Here is an 8,037-nt window from a genome sequence, read left to right as displayed (position 1 = left end):
GGTGACCCTGCTTGAGCAGGGGGGTTGGACTAGATGATCTCCAGAGGTCCCTTCCAACCTCAGCGATTCTGTGATTCTGTAAAATCCAGTGGCCTGGATATTTTCAGGTTCAATGATGCAGCAATATTAAGTATGTCAGCACAGCATGTTTCCAGATGGAATATATTCCCCTTTTTACAGAAGACTAAGGTTGAGATCCAGAGGCTGCTATGACAAAACAGTTATGGAAAAGGCAAAACAGTTAAGCTAAGGCACATCAAACTTCCATTAAGTTTTCACTAAAAGTGACTCTAAAATCTTTTTTCAAGGTTCTCCATTTTCTTATTTTTCAAAACTCAGCGGTTCCCAAAAGCAGCAGACCTACTAGAATGTTGCAGAAGGGCAATACTTATTTTCCAGAAAGACAAACCATGGAAGAACTTCCCGACTTCCAAATACAAAAAGATACGAGAAAACTGCACTCCTGAGCGCAGAGCTGGCAATGCTGTGGATTCTTACTACCGTGAGAACAGAGATAGCTTGGCTTCATTCAGAAGGGTCAGGCCCTGAACCTGAATATGGACATAGTCCATAGCTTTGCTTGTTTGTCATTCTGTAGGATTTCTTTTCTTTTTTTTTTTTGCATACACTCCAGTAAACAAGACCTCTCTCTGAACTCAATCRCCATCAGTTCTAGGAGGAAGTCACTATTATCAAACAGAAAATGGAAGAAAAGTAAAACCTCCTCCTCAAAAGTAAAAGATATTCCAGCAGGAATTGAACATTGTTCCACCGGATTAGAAGTGACAAAGCCATCACAGGACTAGAACAAAAAGCCTGGCTCATTTTCAGAACTATTCAGGGCCACATTTCATTCGAAATTGGGAACAAACAACATTTTGCTTGTAGTAGTGTGCAGACCCAAAAGATCTGTTTGACTTCTGCTTCCATAAAGCATTTGACAACATTTTTTTTTCAACTAGCTGTTACAGACTGACATTTCCAAAGTCACTAGGAGGGTGTGGACTGCTTTGTGCAGCTTTGCCTGTCTCAGTCTTAGTTCCTAGGCTAAAACATACAAACGCAGACAGTGACCTCGTTTTTTCAGACAGGAATATCAGCAATCACGCATTGTTAAGTGATCAACAAAACAAGAACATTTGCATCCCATTTTATTTAATTTGTTTCACTGAAACACACTGTTCTATCCTCAGGATTGCTACAACCTGTTGCTGAATGGAAGCCTCAGTGAACTCACTGTGAGTCAGAGTGGCAAATTTAGGCAGGTTCCTCCTTCAGATCAAGGTTATCTGTCACCTGAAACACAGTCTGCAGCATCCTGCTCTATTCAAGGTAGAAGGTTCTTACAGGAAGAAAAATAGCCTGCTCTCCCTGCTCCTAGAATAGGAGCAATAGGCAAGTTGCTACAAAGCTGATAAAGATTCTTCAGTGCCACTTCCCAGAGTCTGTAAAACCTGTGCCAAGTTATTTTTTGAAATGCTCCCGGTATGAGGAAATAGCAAGGTTAACGCTCTGCTGCAAAGGCAGCATAACTGACACTGGCTCATCTCCTGCTGGCAATTACACACAGAAACAGTTCACACCCAGAGAAGTATGGAAGAAAGGACAAGCATTTTTTTTTGAAAGGAAGGTGTGATACTAGCTCACATAGCTACACTGCCAACATTAAGGATCAATTTCTTAAGTAAAGTCTGTATAATGCCTTTCTAATTAGGAAGCAACCCAAAGGGAGGCTTCTCCAACAAGTGTCCTCCAGCAATGGAGCCAGCTCTTCCTGACCAGCTTTTGTGAAGAGACATGTATCAGAAAGGTAGATTACAAAACAAAAAGTTCCTGATACCATTTAGCATGAATCAAGAGCTTTCACAGACTAACTCTGTGTCCTCTCCTCACCCCATCCTGTACCCTCAGCACAAGCAGCACAGCTCAGCCAGCTAAAGTTCACTCCTAATTGCTTCAGGCAATGGATCAAGCAGTCTCCTAACGGGCAGGAATCCCTTCTAGCCAGCAAATGACCACTTGGATTAACCACAGGCTTCACCTCTCGCATAAAGCATGAGAGCATTTCAGAAATGCTACTACAGAGAGCAGAGCCCTCTCCTCCCCTCCCACAGAGGAAGCCTACTGGCAGCATCTGGACGGGTGCAATGCTCTCGACAAGGCCTCTGTCGCATGCTGGGCACAGAGAGGATGCACCTGGCCTCCGCACGTTCTGGGCCAGCAAGCTGTATTTCCCGAGCTCTCGCATCACAAACTGCCAAGCTGGGAAAAATATGTTGTAGTCAGGTTTGTTTTCTTACCATGGGCCATCCTCTGCGTAACATCAGTTGTTATGCCAATGAATGATCCAATGGTAATTTTCGCTACCAGCAATCAGTTGGCAAACACATGGGTACCGACTGAGGCAGAGGAGGACGGAGAGGCACAGCTTTCCTTCCCAACTCCAGTCCAGCAGCCAGGCTGGCAACGCAAGCATGCCCTGTGCTGTGCCAGGGTCCCTCTTCAGCTCTTGGCCACCGGGTGCCAAGCAGCTCCTGCTTGAAGCGGCATGCCTGCAGCAGGGAGGCTGTGAAGACCTCTTTGTACACCCGTTCTCACGGGCTCTGTGCCTCAGTGCAGTATAGAGGTTCAGATGCTCCCAGTGCCTAGATACGGATCAGGATAGCGTGGTTGCCCTCCACCTGTCAGATGGGCTCAGCACCCGAGTGACTTCATGGGTTTGCTACAGATCCAGACAAAAAGCTACAAAAAGTTGCCTGCATTTGACCAAACTTGGGTCTTGGGAGTCAAAGGCAATTAGATTCATGCTAGCAACATCTCTCCTTCAGTATACTACTGCTGTCAAGGGAACAGAGTTGCACCCCTTGCAGAAGAAAGCTCCACTGGATTTTAGTTCATTCCTCCCTTATGAGACTTTTTTCCTGCACTTCTGCACGTAAGTGTGCCTACTGGGCTGACCAGATTTTCACCGGATGAAGACCAACAAAGAAGTCGAGCTCACCTAAGCAGTGTATGATTTCTTACCAATCACACATCAGAACTGAGGACGGAATATTTGCTCAATACCTCCCTTGCCATTGACCTTGTTCATACTCAGACTCCCACATCAATGACAGCCTCAGAGTCAGAATTGCTCTTGACGAGCTTTTCTTCCTCTCGACACTAGTTTAATGCAGACATCATTCTCATAAATTTGTGAGCTGTTCCGCTGATTCAAAACATAGCTAATCCCATTACCTAATTTACAAAAATAATCCTTACTTAAACATCCTGCTATTTGCTTTACTAACTTTTGAGGAAAATACTATGGAATTCACATGTATTCTTTGAAATGCAGTAAAATTTAACCTTTAGCTCAGAGATAGACTGCATTAAGGTCACTTACTTTAATTACATTCCTTATATTTCAAATGTTGGAGATTTTCACCTTGTCAGAACCTTGGTTTTGTTTTTATGTAGAGTGAATTAGTTATCTTGATTCAGGCTAGCAAATTTGGGCTGAGTTTCCCAGAGTGGGAGCCTATCCACAGATACCTGCTTAGTATACCTACTAGCTTGCTTTTCTATATTCTTTCCAAACAAAACTCTGAAAAGGATATTTCAGTTCAAATTTTGCTCTACTATATTTTTCAAGAACATTGAAAAAACATCTGCACGTATAGCCAGTTTCTAACCTCAGTTTTCCAGTCCAAATTTAGAAATAAACTCTTCAGGGAACTCTACCAAAAAAAAAAAAAAAAAAAAACCAAGAAAATCAGTTTCTAAAAAATACTGATACATTGTTTTCAACTGAGATTAATTCCTCTGAAATTTGTAGAGTCACTTTTGGAATCTGAACTAGCATTATTAAAAACAGAACCTCACACTTGGTGGTCAGCACACATTTTGGCATTTTAGATCTAGCATCCTACAGGTCTAATTCTGCTCTCAGTTACACTGGGTTTAGCTAAGAGAAACTGCACTGACTTCTACAGGTTATGCTAAGGTCTCAAAAATGTGGGGGGGAGGAGGGGGGGTCTTTGCCCCCCCCCCCACTTACTTCATTATCTTAACCAAGCCTGGGGAAAAAAAAATTATAGAGAAAGGCTGTCTGGGAGGGTGGGCAAAGGACAGCTGTGGGTGGTGCATGAGATGATAACTCCCAGTCATTTTACTCATTTTACCCGATCTGTTGCTTAAGATAAAGATTTTAAAGTTTAACTATTTTAAAAAATAGTTAAGACTATATCTTTGTACCTGACTATTAAAATATTTATGTAATTCTATGCTTATTTCCACTGTATATATTTTGTTCCAACTTTTCCTGTGATCATTGCCCGTGTTTTCTCCAGCTACCTCCAACCACAATTGTTATTCCTGCCAAATTCAACTCTGTCCCTAGCCTAGCGGTTGTTTCACTAGTGTGCCTGGATTTATGTACTACAGTACCTCAAGTTCCACTGCTTTACAAAAGCTTTCAGGACCTCACAGCTTACCTCTATGGAGCACCAGGGCTGGAAGATTCCTTGGACTGTCTCCTTGAATTTTGAAAGGAAGAGTTGTTATGCATATTAGATTTTGTGCATTCAGGACATCTGGCATCCCGTATCTGTTGTGAAGAACGCTGTCCCAAAGTAAATTAGGACAAAACTGCAGAAAAGGCAAGGTATTGCTGGCTGTTCAGATTAATACATCCCAACATCAGCTAGCTACAAACTGAGTGATAGTGAAACTGCACAGTGCAGTACTCCGTGTCCTACCGTGTATACAGGTTACTTAGGCTCTAATATTTGTTCAGTTTGCAGTTGTTCCGGTATCTGGCACAATGGGAAGGCTGCAGCATTTTACATATCCTGGACTGTCCTTAGAACGCAAGGATCCCACAGGGTCTCAGAAATATTTTCCCCTTTCTTTCCTTCTTACTACAAATATGTGTTTACAGAAGTGGCCACTTAGTCATTGCATGTACACAGACAGGAAGTTATGACCTAATTTTAACTTTGGAATGTGAAGACAAGCTACAGAATTTTATTTTATTTTTCTGAGGTAGATGATATTTTGTGCCAAACATTATGAACATTTATCCATTAGCCTTTCTTACAGCAAATCCTGGATTCACCTCTTTTGATGTGGGAGCGTACAAGCTCCTTCACACTTCTGGCAGTTGCAGTGCTAAAGTTTCCTCATTGCTGACAAGCAATGCAGAAGTCGGTGGTCAAGCATTTTCAGCCATAACGCAAAAAGAGTATTTTCTGTTCTCAGTTCTTCTGCTTAATTCTATGCCTCCACAGTACTCTTTGTGTTGTAAAATGAAAAGCATAAAAGCACACTACACTGCACCAACTACGTAACCTTGCTTCTGAAACCTGAAATTACAGAAGGAAAACGCAAATGTTAACTATCAACTTTGTGATTAAAATACTTTTACTATGCCCAAAATAAATACTAGTAACTGCGTAATGCACTATACTGCATACCAGAATAGGGTCTGAACCAGCAAAATTTAAGATCTGTTCTTACTCATGAGAATAAACAAGGGGATTAATCAAATTAAACTACAAATATTGGGAAATAATGTTTCTCTGTAGAAGTGTTTCTGTAAATGCCAGTTGACACATCTGGTGAGCTACCTTCATCTCCTCCCCCAAGATTTTCTTGTTTTGTCAAATGCAAGCAAGACTACTGTAAAATTTTGATTATAAAACTTGTTTTCCTGTAATAAAATGCTATTTTTTCCCTAAGTGAAAAATTAAGACTCTGATCCTGCAGATCCTTGCAAGGCAAGAAATTTTCATTCTTATGACTGAACGTTACCATTCATACTCATAAACACCTGCAAGACCAGCTTCAGATTTAAAAAAGGACCAGTTGAGCTGGAACTAAAGAAACTGGTACCTTGAATGGTACAAGAATTTGAGCCCCAATGCAGTAACTCACTTAGACACATGCTTACCTTTAAGTACAAAAGCAGTCATTTTATATGGCTCATTTGAACGGTCTGTTTGTAACTATTACTCACATTCAAAGACATGCGCTGTGGTCTTTGTAATTATGATATAAAAGCAGACAAGTTCCTCTTTTCAACTGTGTTATTCTGGAACTAAACACACTCAACCGAAAGCAAATTTTGGCCCAACCAGTCTCATGTGTATACCACAGATCTCTAGGTACTCATCCAAAAGTTTATAAAGCTGAAAAAAGGGATGACACTACCTAATAGCTCAAGTGCATCCAGATGCTACAGCAAAGTTTCTTACAATCACCATATTCAAATCAGCAATATCTTGGACTCATGGATGGCTGCCAAATATTGTATATTGGAAAGAAAAAAGAAGTGTAATTTGCCCAAAAAAAGATCATTGTGATCCCATGCCCTCTGATCACAACATACATTTCAGAAGTGATTTCTGCTTCCAATGTCCATGGGCAGGGCAGATCCAAACAAAGGACAGGAGAATAGAGAAATGCCCCATACAACCTCTTTTAACATCAGTATCTTTAAAGATGCTTAAATCCAATTTATAATTTTACCATGAGTCTTCTAAAATGTTATTTTGTGCTCAAGACAACTTTTAAAAAGACACCTGTTAGCTGCTTCTAAAAATAAATTCAGCTTTTGTCTTCTCGAGACTTCAGATCAAATTCTGTTCTTATATCATTATAACCACAACAACATGAAAATGGAAGAGTAGCAGAGTTTACCTTTGATTTCACAGTGTGTTAATATTTTCTAACAGAAACAAAACCAGAACACTTTAACTGTATTTCTTCTTGGGATTTTGCAGTTATTTCAACTGAATGTGAAAACTGAAGCAATTATTTGCTTTTCTCTATTGCAGCCATTTTGATCATCCTAACTGATTCTAAACCCTTTAGTCCAAATTATTTTATCTTCACCAAACTATGACCTTTCTCCCCCACAGGAAAACAGTCAGAATATTAAGAACAGTCAAACTTCCTTATTTGTGTGTTTATTGCTCAGTGCTCAACAGAAGGATTAAAAAAAAAGTCAGTTCCTCTAAGCGGGCTGCCTTAAAGTACTCTACGCTGCTACAATTTACAGCTTCTGATCCTGTAAAAATATATGGATTTAGGCTCTGATACAAAATCTGTACAGGACAGCTGTGTCTACGGATTAGGCTGCAGATTCAATCCAAAGGCTCAGGAGATCCACGTTTCTGTGGATAAAAGTATGAAAGCAGCCTGGCAGAAAAGACCATCAAAAAAAATTATGAGCACTTCACTGCATTAAGAGGCATATGTTTCCTTTTAAAATGGAAATACTTTCCAATATAGCTTTGGCCAAACAAGGACACTGTTTGCCACTGCAGCCACTGGCAGCAGCATCTACAAAAAAAAAAAGTATTGCTTGACTTTGTCCAAAACCCATGACTTTAAGCTGATCTGGCCACCTACCACACAAAATTTATGCAGCACAGGGGTAAAGAAGGAAATAATGTTGGCAGGACACATGAAACGAGCAGTAATGACTCAGGCATCAGGCCCACAGCACCCAGCTAATTTCAGCACTTGTAGTAACGCTACCGCTGTTTTCTTGGAAGCAAAATAAGGAAGTCCGATAAGAAAGAAGCACATTTTTAAAGATATTTTGGCAAGCTTCAAACCTTTGAACGAGCATAACACCGTTCAGAACCGCTAGAGTCATTTCATTTTGCGCAAACGCTGCTTTGTTTAAAAGCCTATCGCCACAATAGCATATCAAGACATAATTAAACCCGACTGTTTTATTTAAATGCTGCGTTTAAGTCACTCCAGAGCTGGGCTAATCATATTTATTTGCAAAAGCACAGTAACGCAGACGTGTTTCCCGCTTGCTTTCCAGCTCGCCCGCTCACACGGGCACCGTCGGGGTGGTATTTTTCCCACCTCGCTCCCATTTTAGGGCTCCGCTCATCCTTTTCTTCGCTTAATTACCGCACGTTTCTGATTTCCAGCCACCCCGACGGCCACCGGCTTTTCGCTGCTTTCCTCGCCGGCGGCCTCACCCTCCCGCCACCTCCCGCTCGCACCTGCGCCCGCGCCGGCGGCGGCCGGTAA

At 41.3% G+C, this 8,037-nt stretch overlaps 1 protein-coding gene across 6 annotated transcripts in view; it reads right to left on the bottom strand.

The window, feature by feature from the left end:
* The window catches only part of SYK (spleen associated tyrosine kinase), a 54,178-nt gene extending 49,500 nt beyond the window's left edge, over positions 1-4,678 (bottom strand). For 3 of the 6 annotated variants that reach the window (XM_026082921.1, XM_026082923.1, XM_026082925.1), the window contains exon 1: positions 4,476-4,678. The gene's annotated coding sequence lies outside the window, so the exon portion shown is untranslated. The remainder of the gene's footprint in view (positions 1-4,475) is intronic. The other 3 variants (XM_026082924.1, XM_026082927.1, XM_026082928.1) reach the window with 1 other exon arrangement.
* Between the last annotated feature and the right edge of the window lie 3,359 nt (positions 4,679-8,037).

The sequence above is a fragment of the Apteryx rowi genome, unplaced genomic scaffold, assembly GCF_003343035.1.
Source record: "Apteryx rowi isolate R43461 unplaced genomic scaffold, aptRow1 scaffold_598, whole genome shotgun sequence".
Taxonomy (NCBI): Eukaryota; Metazoa; Chordata; class Aves; order Apterygiformes; family Apterygidae; genus Apteryx; species Apteryx rowi.
This window is presented reverse-complemented; position numbering and strand designations above follow the sequence as displayed.